This window comes from Acomys russatus, chromosome 8 (assembly GCF_903995435.1).
Source record: "Acomys russatus chromosome 8, mAcoRus1.1, whole genome shotgun sequence".
NCBI lineage: Eukaryota > Metazoa > Chordata > Mammalia > Rodentia > Muridae > Acomys > Acomys russatus.
Window position 1 is genome coordinate 70,617,358 of NC_067144.1, and position 11,090 is coordinate 70,628,447.

The window sequence follows — 11,090 nt, forward strand, 5'->3', positions numbered from 1 at the left end:
TTTCTTTTCTTTTTTTTTTGGTTTTTTCGAGACAGGGTTTCTCTGTGTAGCCTTGGCCATCCTGGACTCACTTTGTACACCAGGCTGGCCTCGAACTCACAGCGATCCGCCTGCCTCTGCCTCCCGAGTGCTGGGATTAAAGGTGTGCGTCACCACACCCGGCCTGCACCTATTTTTCATAGGCAGTGAGTTGGTTTCTGCTGTCTTTTATGTTTTGTGTGTCTTTAGAACTGATGCATAAATCTTGCCTGGCCATTTAACTTCAGCTGCATTTGTGGCTTCTCTTGCTAGATTATAACGTCTTGGGGGCATGAGCTTCTTGTTGCATGTCTTTGCTTTGTTCATAGAGATTAATAAAAATGTCCAATATTTACTATTATTTTAGCTTAATTAATTTGAATTCCAGAGGTGGATGTGACCTTTATCCGTTTCCAAGAAATTAGAGAAAGGAGACAAGGGAGCGTGCAGATAGAGTCCTCAAACCATGATCTAAAATGACATTCATTCCTCAGAGAATACTAATGATATGAATGCTTTTGTAGTTTTTGAGGTATAATTGACTCATGATAATCAGTACATAATTAGCCAGGCATGGTGGTGCATGCCTGTAATCTCAGCTCCTTGGAAGGCTGAGGCAGGAGAGTTGCAAGTTTGAGGTTTATCTGGGCTACATAGAGAATTCTAGGCAACTTAACTAGACCCTGTTTAAAAATAAACATAATAAAGGGATGAGACTGAAGCCTAGAGGTTCCGCACTTGCCGAGTATATGCACAGGGCATGGGTTTAGTCCCAGCGCTGTGAAAACAAGCAAGGCCATTTGAGAATAGTTGATATGAGTATGCATTCACCAAACCACTGCTTTAAGCAAGATAAAAGCATCTATCCATGAGGCCTCCTGTTTCCCCCGCACCCCTTGTAATCTCTGCCTTAGTCCTCCTCCAACAATCGGTGTTTATGTCACTGTCATTTTTCAATAAAAAAAATTTTTTTGCAAATGGATGCAATATGTACTTTTAAAAAATCTATTTTTTCCCAACTCTGCTTCACTGAGGGGCATTCATTCATGTTGCTAACCACCTCGACAATTCATTCCTTTCTACTGCTGAGCAGTTTCATCATGCACATGTGCAACGACCCGCCTAGCCATTTGCCTCTCGATGGCTGCTGAGTTATTTCCGGTTCTCACTCTTGAGGGCGGTTCTACGTGGCTAACTTTCTTCACCACGTGGAAGTAAGAATAGAATGGCTGAGTCACATGATACCTAGATAATGACATTTTAAGAAAGTGCCAAGCAAACTGGCCATTTTCATTCCGGGTGAGGAGTATTTCAGTTTGATACTGAACTTTAGTGTTTATTCGCACTTGCTTAAAACTGATAAAGTTGAACACCTTCTCAAGTGATTACATGCCGCTGATGGCTGGCAGGGTCATCTTCCTCTTGGGCACTGTACCCATTCACAATATTCGCCCCCCATTCTTAAGAGATGAGGTTCTTTTCCTGTGGTTGAGTCTGTGTTCCCTAGATGTAACAACCACGCTCAGCTGTCACTGCTCTCACTAGGGCAGTCCCACGAATGTCAGACACCAGTCTTGATTCACACTCCACAATGCTCAGTCACTGTATCAGCGATGTTTTGGTTGCTGTGATAAACACTGACCAAGAGTGACCTAAGGAAGAAAGAATTTCTTTTGGCTTAGGATCCCAAAGAGAGTGAGTCCACGTGATGGTGGGCGATGTATGGCCGACAGCTGCTTGTCAGAGCAGGAGCTGGGCTGGGCGATCACGCCCTCATCACAAACAGGAAGCAGACAGAGTTAACTGGGAGTGGGGCAAGGCTTTAAGCACTCACAGCTTGCCTCCAGTGACATGCTGCCTTCTGCAAGGCTGTACCTCCTGAAGTTTTCATGGTCTTTCCAGACAGCTCCACCAGTGTGGACCAGTGTTTATGGGACGATTCCCATCCAAACAGCGTAGTCACTGACGGTGAACTGAACTTTTCAACACTACTTTATTTGGGATCCTTTAATGCTTACCCCTCTCTTCCAACCTAGCTACCCTAAACAGGAGAGAAAAAAGGTTAATGGGAACAGGAGAAGTAGACCTTTTTAGACTCAGTTCCTTGGAGCGATGCCACTGGCACAGTCAGCAGGATTCCAGGAGACATGTTAAACAGCAAACCAGCAATTCAGCAAAGGTGGCTGCAGCCACAGCTGCTGCTGGGACCTGGAGCAGCAGCCAGAACCCAGTGTGGCAGCTGGAACTTAGAAGTGTTACCTGGAACGGTTCTCTGTAGGAACCTCTTGAAGGGGAGCGATGAACAGCCAAACAATAGGAAGTGATGCCAAGATCAAAAAGCCCTTACTTATATCTATCCCCTCATAGTCCGTACTGGGATGTTTATCGGTTGGCAAAGACCACGCCCCGGCAAGAGGTGGTTCCTCTTCCAGTGGACAAACATCATCTGTTCTCTCACAACTCTGTTTCCAGCAGAAAACACCACACACCCTTGCATGTCTGTTTCGCATCCCACACTTGGTATCAAAACAAAAACATATTTACATCCACTACAGTAGCCTGAGGAATATGTAGCTTTAGCCTAAGTGGAGCACTGGAATGGGAGGGACAGCAGCGAGGGACGTGGCCAGCATCTGTTCTCATCCGTCCTGGGTATCCAAGAAGGGATGCTAGCGTGATGGTGGAGGATGCACAGGTGTGACAGACTAGAGCCAAGGTGAACATGACTGTCTTAATCAGGGTTACTATTGCTGTGATGAAACATCATGACCAAAAGCAAGTTGGGGAGGAAAGAAGTTATTTCACTCACAGTTCATTACCAAAAGCAGCGAGGGCAGAAACTCATACTGGGCAGGAACCTGGGGGCAGGAGCTGATGCAGAGGCCATGGAGGAGTGCTGCTTGCTGGCTTGCTCCCCATGCCTTGCTCAGCCTGGACCACCAGCCCAGGGACGGCACCACCCACCATGGGCTGGGCCTTCTTCCATTGATCACTAAGAAAACGCCCTGCAGGCTCGCCTGATCTTATGAAGGCATCTCTTTAATTAAGGCTCCCTCCTCTCAAGTGACTTTAGTTTATGTCAAGTTGACATAAAACTATCCAGCACACTGACCCAAGCCTCGGAATTTGAATGGTTTGATTAGGGGACAGTGGTCAGAAAGCAGAGTGGAAGTTAACAAAACCATACACACTGCAGACAGAAACTTCCTGCTGCTTTGGAAAACATTTTTTTGCAATTAGCTGGAAAAGCTGAAGTTTTGCATACCGTGAAGGTACATTCCATTCCTCGGTCCAGGTCTTAGCAAACAGTCACACACGCACATCTAGATATAAGTGCACAAGTGCAGGAATGTTGCCACCAGGGTTGTCAGTAACAATTGTCTTCCCCATAACCAACCCATCCCCATCGATGGTAGAGTGTGCGCACAGTGGTTTGGTTGTACAGTGCTCTAGCAGGAGGGAAAACAAGCTGGGTTCAGTGGATGAAACACATCAGTCCAATGTTGAGGAGGAGAGCAAGATACACAACATTCAAAACAAGCGGGAACACAGGGTTGCTTAGCAACGTGTATACAAAAGATAAGGCTATGGAGAAAGGGTCAGGGGAGAGGTGGTATTTTTACAGAGGTGTGGAAAGGGTGGTTAGCTCCTTTAAATTACATGTGTGATGTGCAATTTCTGCTTATAAGACGTAGTTCATAATTTAAAAAAAAAAAAAAAGGGAAAAATAGGAATAGGCCAGATGAAGGAAAAGCTGTGCACTCCAGACAGAGGGCAAAGGTCAGCAGGGACCAAGCATGCAGAGCTCCAGGAGCGCCGGGATGGGGTGACTGAGGTGGTGAAATGGTGTGGTAAGGAGTGGCCAAAGGAATGGGGCCCGCACAGAAGGAAGGGCTATATAAGTCCTGTGAAGGAATCTGACTTCATCCTGAGGGCCGTGGAGGGCCACTGCCAGATACAGGCTGAGGAGAGATGGAATCAGACCAGCATCTTCAGAAGGTGCCTTGACTGCATCTTGGAGGCTGTGTCTCATGGTACCCAGGTGAGTGGGGACTGGAGGGTCTCAGTCTTAGGAGTGTTGCTGCTGCAAGTGGCCTTTCCCTGGAGCTCTGCCTGTGTCCAAGAGGCTGTGAGCTCCGGGTCTGGTTTGGTAGCACTTCTCTCAAAGCCTTTGGCCTGATGGCCTTGCTCAGTTGCTGGTAATGCAGTAGTTTTATGGGGGTGGGGGGTGGGGACACATGACTTGTCACTTCTTAATCACAGAATCATTAATGTCAGGGGCAGATTCTCCTGTCTGGTTACTCCTTAATATCACCTAGGCTAACATTTGATTGAAAGTGTCATCCCTGGTCCAAGACACCATCTCACTTAGATTCTGGATATTTTGGAGCAAAGGAGAAAAAAAAAAAAAAATCCAAAGGATTTGAGGATCTGGAAACAGCTGGCAACTGTTGTGTAGGAACCATCTAAGAACATAGTAATCTAATAATATCCTATGTGATATTTAGCTTATTGCTGAAATGACTTGTTCCACCTGCAATATTAGAGGACCATGTGGTCAGTACAAAGTTTTCTCTGCTTTATTCAGTTAGGAACTGGGTTTCCTAGATATATTCTGCATATACTCTTAGGTTCTCAGTTCCAGATGAATTATACTGAGAGGGACCATCGGAAAGCTCCCAATTCTCTTGTAATTTTAATTTTACCTGAGAGATTTGTTTTTCCTGGTAGTATAGATAGTCACTGCTATTGTTGTCACTGGATTAATTTTTTAAAAAATACAAACTACATAAAAATACACATATATTATGTATTAAAATAGTACAGATTAATTTAATACATTCTAAACTTAAAACCAAGAAACTCTCCCTCATATCTGCTTTTGAGGGGTTTAATTTGCTATGAGCTATCTTCTCTACTGCAAAAGATTATTTAATTATTTACCTCTCATGTTTTCTGTTGGCATCCCCTTCGCCCACTACACACATTAAAAACAAGATTTATTTTTGTTATTTTGAAGTATGTGTGTGTGTGTGTGTGTGTGTGTGTGTGTGTGTGTATGTATGTGCACGCACGTGCTCGCATGTGTGCGCTGACTCAGATCCCAGGACGATTATCAACCACTGAAAGTGTTATTAACCCCTGAGCCATCTTTCTCATCCCTCACTTTTCCATTTGTCTTTTTAACAAATCTGTTGTCCAAAAAAGTTCAAATCAGTACAGAACTACTTACTCAGACAGTCTTCACCGTGAGCCAAGGTGTGCTGAGTAACTGTTGGGCATAATTTGATGTCCGGAAGATTGGTTCCTATGGCTAACCTCCTCTGCCACCCAGCCTGAACATAATGTTCCCTGTCCACGCTAGATCCACTTCCAGACAGATCTGCAAGCACAGGTGGGATGCCCTCACACACAGGCGAGTACCAGGAAGTGTTCGCTGGTGGTCATGACACCAGCTAGCAACATTTTAAACGTTGATTCTAAAAGGATCATTCATAGGGCAGACTTGGGGTGGCCTGCTGTGCGACTGTCCCTTCAGACTGGTGTAATATAATACCCCACCATAGCACATCAGAAGACTGTATTCTTGCTATAAAGATTCATGAGGGAGAATCACGAATTGAACTGTGAAATAAGACTTATTAAATTACAAGCTGAGGATGCCCCCAAGATAGGTGTGGCCTGAGCCTGACAAAACGGGTTCAGAATGAGTGAGCGTCCTGCGTGCTACAGATTGGGGTGCCTCAACAGTCCAGGAGCACCTACTCTGCGATGCGCTGCATCCGGCATGCACACGCATCACCTCTCAATCCGGCCCTGTCTTCTGTCTCTTCGCCAGCCAGCAGTCTTGCAGCTCCTTGTGCAGGGCGGGTGCCTCATCTCTCCTCTCGGGTCTTACAGATCAATAGCTCCCTTGGAGGGAAGGTCCTCCTCAGAGCTTTGTTTTCTGCCCGGTGCAGGAAGCCCGCCCACTGGAGCCCCGGGGCAGATGGCCTGTGTCTCCTTTTCCTTCAGCTGCTGGCCTTTCTTCTTTTCGCTAAGTCCGAAAAACACTTGCAGAGCATCCTTCTGGATTTTACTCCGCTGAACTGAGGGCTGCTTTATCCCTCCACCATTGTTGACACTGAACATCAAGGACCCTTGTGGCCTGCGAAAAGCTGTTGGGGGACACTTTACAACACTGTTAGAAAAGAAAAACTAACTTAGCAAGTGGAGAAGTGGAGTATTTTGCCTTTTAAAATTATAGTTAAAAATTGTATTAAGTATGTCTTCACTAGAAAATGATGTGGTAAGAACATCTCTCAAAGAACATCCCATAACTTTCCTAAGGAAACAATTTTTAAAAATCACTTTTAAAGGTAACACACACACACAGTCATAAGGCCAGAGGTATTGGATTCCCCTGGGGTGAGCCATAGCCTGACACACATACACACTGGGAACTGTACTTGGTCATCTGTAAGAGCAGTCTGTGCTCTTAACTGTTGTTCTGTTTTTTGTTTGTTTGTTTAAATAAAAATCACAATCCCTCGATTTTTACCAAAGAAGACTCAGGAGCCAGATCCTGGGGTGAAAACCTGCTAGCTCAGAGAGGCAGAGGAAGCAGCCAGCTGACCTTCCTACTCTACTGACGTCCCTGAAGGAAAAGTCCTTTCTCTTTCTCCACACTGCCTTAAATACCCTTCAGGCTAAATGGCCCTCTTTCTACTTCCTGTGCATCTCTCTGTCCATCCTCCCGACTTCCTCTCAACAGTTTACTTCCTGTCCACTGGTTGCTTGCTCAGCCTCTTGACCTATGGTTGACTTTATTTAGTCCTGTTTACAGAAAGCTCTTGGATTAAAGGTGTGTGCTAGGGCCAGGCCACACCACAACTACCTGCTTACAATAAACAGAAAGTTCTTGGATTAAAAGTGTGTGCTTAGGGCTGAGCCACAGGTTTTTCCAGTACAGGGTCTTGGGATTCACAGTGTGATAAAATACCCTGCAGCATCTCTCCAGCCCCACCTTTTCTTTTCTTTTCTTTTCTACTATTAGAAAGTAAGGTTAAGGAAAGTATGCTGTGAAGACCTTAGCTTTTTCTTCTTTTGTGATAGCAGAGTCCCAATTTGAAGCCATTCTCCCTCAAAATGTACTTGGCTAAAAATTTGAAAGTAATTTGGAAATTGGAAGATGAAAAGCGGAAAAAAAATGTTTAAAGAGTTCTGCAAATACCTGCCCTAAAAACATGTTCCATTCAGCATTTCATTCTGCCCTTAGGGCCACTGGAGCACATGTGAGCTGATCTGGACAGGTAGTGCTCGGTCCACATCTGCTGAGGAGAGAATCTGAGGTAGGTGGGTACAGCTGAAAGGGCGTAGGGAGGTGCTTGGTACAGCTTAGGAATGACCGGAAGAGTCACACATAAAACAGTTAAAACAAAACAGGTATGAAGTGACGTGGCCTAAATCAGTCCACCTAATGACAAACACAAATGCACAGAGCCACCAGGCACAAACACCTGAGAGGCATACCAGGCAGCACACCAGGCAGGCACACCAGGCAGGCACACCAGGCAGGCACACCAGGCAGCACACCAGGGAGGCACACCAGGCACCACACCAGGCAGGCACACCTGCAACCACACCAGGCAGGCACACCAGGCACCACACCAGGCAGGCACACCAGGCAGGTACACCAGGCAGCATACCAGGCAGGCACACCAGAAAGCATACCAGCAAGGCACACTAGGCAGACAAACCAGGGAGGCACACCTGGCCTTACAGGTATAGGTTTTGGGAACAGAGGGCCATGGGGCAATCCCAGTGCCTAGTGAGGCAAGTCTCAGGAAAGTGCATACAACGTGCCATTTATGGAAACCCCTTTTCATGAGGGGCAAGATGACACAGGTGGTGGAGAGCCACGGTCAACAGATCAGAACATGCTTTAGTTTTCTCTAGCACATGACTATTTGTCTACTAACTGAAAACTTTCTTATTTCTCCACTTTCTCCCTCCCTCCCTCTCTCTGTCCCCCTCAGCCCCCCCATGTGTGTGTGTATGTGTGTGTGCGCACACGGCTCAGAGTCCAGAAGAGGGCACTTGAACCCCTCACACTGCAGTTACAGGGTGTTGTGACATAGGTGCTGGGAATCACATTTGGGTCTTTTGGAAGAGCGGCACACATTCTTAATTGATCTGCCATCACCCTAGCCCACAGCTCTTCACAGCCAGGGGCGGGGGGTGGGGGGGCACATTTCCACACAGCAGGGTTCACAAGCAGAATGGTGTGCCTCTTCCCAGTAACATTCAGAACTCACCGTTTAGAATACAGGAGGATCCTGCACCCTTCAGATTAATCCACTGGCAGCAGAAAAGTGGAAGCCTGGACTCTGCAGAAGGCAAAGAACAAGCTGGTAAGCAAAGTTGTCTTTTTGTTTTCCTTTGAGTTGGACCAGCCCAGGACTGTACGGTTTGGGATAAATAATTTACCTTGTTTACTTATCAGATTTTTAAATCTACAGACAGGGCACCACTCGTTTTACACATTTCCCACTGCCCACCTACACTGCCGGGAAGATCAGCTCAGAGCTCTTCTCAGACAAATCCCAATGCACTTGAATTGCGAGAACTCAGGTTATGGCCCCCTTATGCCTTTAATCCCAGCTACCAGGACACTGGCTGCCTGTGTTGGAGAATAGCCACATTCAGGGACAGAGAGGGGGCAAAGGACCCAGAAGAGAGTGTCAAGATGGCAGCAGGGGCCTGGGAAACGGCTCCTGGAAAGGAGACAAGGAGACCCCATAGTGATAACCAGGGGCAGACTCGGACGAAGGGGCAGAGTAGGCTTGGATATTGTTGGAGAAATGTGCCTGAAAAGAAGAAAAGAATGACAAGTTGAGAGGGCCATAGGGTTAAGAAAACTGAAACCAGACCGACAGTCATATTTGAGGGGAGAGGGAAGAAGGCTTCCTGGAGGGGAGACAGAGTCACATGGAGTACCCACTGTTGGTCAATCAGTAGCTGCCAAATTGGCTAGTGGGCCCGACAGGCCGTGCAGTGTGGCAGTTGTGTGTGTGAGTCCAGAATTCGGCCTGACTGGGGACAAGTGATGTAAGAGGTATTAAGCCTCATTTTCTTACTGTGTAAATGGCACATGTGATAATACCTCTCTTTAGGGTCTGAGATGAGGACTATTAATACATGGAAAGCACTCACAGTGCTTCCTGGCTCACAGTGGATACTCAAAATGTTAATAAAAATAAAGCTCAGCTATCTTTGAGAATTATTATGGAAAGCTTGAGGTCAAATCTCTCATTATATAGTAACAGAAAACGAGACAGCAAAGGCGATTCAGCTGACCCAGAGCGTGGTCATTTCAGCTTCTGTTTTTATTCTCTTTTCCTATTACTCCTCAAAAGAATTTACCTGAATTAACCAAAATCTCTGGCTAATAAAATCTTACATATCTATCATATTAGATTTTTTCAAGATCCTAATATACATTTTTAAGATCAATACATTAAATACTTTAGAAATGGCTTATGATTCTACACACTTACTATGCATAGTATACATGCAGTTTAAAATTATTTTAGGACATTTCAGTTTGCAATTTTAGTTGGAAGATGCCAAATTTGTATCAGTATATCTCTTGTAATTTTAAGAAAAAAAAATTAGCCTGTAATCCCAGCACTCGGGAGGCAGAGGCAGGCAGCTCTTTGTGAGTTCAAGGCCAGTTTGCCCTACAGAGTGAGTCCCGGACAGCCAAGGCTACACAGAGAAACCCTATCTCGAATAACCAAAGAAGAAGAAGAAAAAGATAAAGGAATTTCTTTTTTCATTTAAGAAAGAGGATGTGTCTGTGGGTGGGCAACAACTTGGGAGGGTTGTGGGGTGTTGTCTGCCCTGAGGCATTGTGCAGCCAGGCTAATTTCCTCACCCCACTGGTCTAGTCAGAGAACCGGGACTTCCCTCCTCGGTGGGCATCAGGGGAAGCCTGTGTTGCTTCCAGAGAAGCTCCACGCTGGGGAGTTCAGGGCATTGCTTGGTGATTGGCCTGGCTGAGGCATGTGGGGCTCCCATCTTCTCATTCCTAAACTGGGCCACAGGAAGGACAGCAGGACTTGAGACAGAGCTGGGATTCATCTCTGAACGTCTGGAAATTCATTCTTCCCTCTGTTCTTTGTAGCCTGTGGATAAGGAAAAAAAAAAAACAAAACAAAACAAACAAACAAACAAACAAACAAAAAAAACAGAAGCAAAAGCAAGCAAAACAAACAGGTGGGTGGTTGATGCTAAGCTGGTGATTTGGATCCAAGGGTGGGAGTTATGAACAAATCTAAGAAAGGAAAATGTTAAAAACCCAGGTGTCACAGTTTGTATTCAAAGGCGTCATCTTTTGTGGAGATGGGTGCCAGGAAACTCGGTCCCCGGAGAAGGTGACAAAGATAGGTTCCATTTGTGCTTTACAAAGATGCCTAACGCCACAGAGCAAGACCAACAACTTGGCCTGTAAAGACGGTGTGGTGAGGTCCAGAAGCGCAGGCAACAAACCTGCTCTTCAGACATTCTGGACACAAATTTTGTTTCCACATGCATGTGTATGACCTTGAACCAATTAAATTATCCTTGCCTGTTTATATTTGCTCATACCTAAAATAGGGTGAATACAATTTGCTTCACAGAGCTAGTGCGAGAATGAGACACTTGGAACAGCCTTAGTGTCGTGCCTGACGCAGACAGTAAACCCTCAATAAATTACTACCTGTTATTTGAGCACTTTAAAGTTACAAGAACATTTATTTCACGTAGAGACCCTTTTAGCAGGGGTAAGCTGAGAGCGGAGGGGAGCAGTTGCAGGAGGATCAGTGGCTTCAGGAGAGGAGCTAAGAAAAGGGCACCTTACTGTAGTGATCCCAGGAAGGGAGGGGAGTCCTGAGTTCGGTGTGTGTGTGTGAACGTGCGCATGTGCGTGCTTGCCCGTGCTGGGGAGTGCTGGACCTGGAACCCTCTCTGCCTCCCCTCCTCACTCCCGCACTCAAGGGAAGTCTCAGGTTTCTTTACCTGAAAGCAAGAGTAACATTTAAAGAATA